This window comes from Triticum aestivum, chromosome 2A (genome assembly GCF_018294505.1).
Source record: "Triticum aestivum cultivar Chinese Spring chromosome 2A, IWGSC CS RefSeq v2.1, whole genome shotgun sequence".
NCBI classification, from domain to species: domain Eukaryota; kingdom Viridiplantae; phylum Streptophyta; class Magnoliopsida; order Poales; family Poaceae; genus Triticum; species Triticum aestivum.
In genome coordinates this window covers 687939439-687941571 of record NC_057797.1, presented here as the reverse complement: position 1 = coordinate 687941571, position 2133 = coordinate 687939439, and positions in this window count along the sequence as shown.

The window sequence follows — 2133 nt, the reverse complement described above, 5'->3', positions numbered from 1 at the left end:
TAGCACAAGGCTTAGCAATTCTAGCAGTCTCATCACAGAAATGGATAACATGCCCATCAATATTATCAGCCAAGAGATCCTTAACAATAGCAATATTAGGTTCAACTTTAACTTGTTCAGGAGGTGTATAGGTTCTAATATTGCTTTTACGAACCACAACTGAAGCTTTAGCATGATCTTCTATCCTAACAGGAAAAGGTGGTTTCTCAACATAAGCAGTAGGAACAATAGGATCATTATAAGTGACAGTCTTTTCTTCAACTTTAATAGGTGCAGCTACTTTTACTTCTATGGGAGGATGATATTTAAACCACTTCTCCCTAGGGAGATCAACATGAGTAGCAAAAGATTCACAGAAAGAAGCTACTATTTCAGAGTCAAGTCCATATTTAGTGCTAAATTTACGGAAAACATCGGTATCCGTAAAAGATTTAGCACAATCAAACTTAGATGTCATACCTGACTTCTTACCTTCGTCGAGGTCCCAATCTTCAGAGTTGCGTTTAATTCTTTCCCATAAATCCCATTTGAATTCAATAGTCTTCATTATAAAAGAGCCAGCACAAGAAGTATCGAGCATGGTGCGATTCTTATCAGAAAGCCGAGCATATAAATTTTGAATAATTATTTCTCTTGGAAGCTCATGATTGGGGCATGAATATAACATTGATTTAAGCATCCCCCAAGCTTGAGTGATGCTTTCTCCTTCGCGAGGCCCCAAATTATATATATATAATTGCGATCACGATGAACAAGATGCATAGGATAAAACTTCTGATGAAATTCCAATTTCAATCGTTTGTAGTTCCATGATCCCATATCATCACATAGCCTATACCATGTCAATCCATCTCCCTTCAAAGATAAAGGGAAGACCTTCTTCTTAATAACATCATTGGGCACACCTGCAAGCTTAAATAATCCACAAACTTCATCCACATATATTAGGTGCTCATCAGGATGCATTGTTCCGTCTCCTGCAAAAGGATTAGCTAGCAGTTTTTCTATCATACCCGAAGGAATCTCAAAGTAGACATTTTCATTTTCAGTAGGTTCAATAGGTTGAGGAGCAACTCTTTGCTCTACTGGTCGGGGTGAAGATACCCCGAACAATCCCCTCAGAGGATTACTTTCCATAGCAACAAGTGACAGTAAATCTCAGCACACTATAAATTTTTCCTTACCAAATTCCACCTACCAAAGGTGCTTCACTCCCGGCAACGGCGCCAGAAAAGAGTCTTGATGACCCACAAGTATAGGGGATCTATCATAGTCCTTTCGATAAGTAAGAGTGTCGAACCCAACGAGGAGCAGAAGGAAATGATAAGCGGTTTTCAGCAAGGTATTCTCTACAAGCACTGAAATTATAGGTGACAGATAGTTTTGTGATAAGATAATTTGTAACGAGCAACAAGAAACAAAAGTAAATAAAGTGCAGCAAGGTGGCCCAATCCTTTTTGTAGCAAAGGACAAGCCTGGACAAATTCTTATATAGATAAAAGCGCTCCCGAGGACACATGGGAATTATCGTCAAGCTAGTTTTCATCACGTTCATATGATTCGCGTTTGGTACTTTGATAATTTGGTATGTGGGTGGACTGGTGCTTGGGTACCGCCCTTACTTGGACAAGTATCCCACTTATGATTAACCTCTATTGCAAGCATCCGCAACTACAACAAAAGTATTAAGGTAAACCTAACCATAGCATGAAACATATGGATCCAAATCAGCCCCTTACGAAGCAACGCATAAACTATGGTTTAAGCTTCTGTCACTCTAGCAACCCATCATCTACTTATTACTTCCCAATGCCTTCCTCTAGGCCCAAATAATGGTGAAGTGTCATGTAGTCGACGTTCACATAACACCACTAGAGGAGAGACAACATACATCTCATCAAAATATCAAACGAATACCAAATTCACATGACTACTAATAGCAAGACTTCTCCCATGTCCTCATGAACAAACGTAACTACTCACAAAGCATATTCATGTTCATAATCAGAGGAGTATTAATATGCATATAGGATCTGAACATATGATCTTCCACCAAATAAACCAACCTAGCATCAACTACAAGGAGTAATCAACACTACTAGCAACCTACAGGTACCAATCTCGGACTTAGAG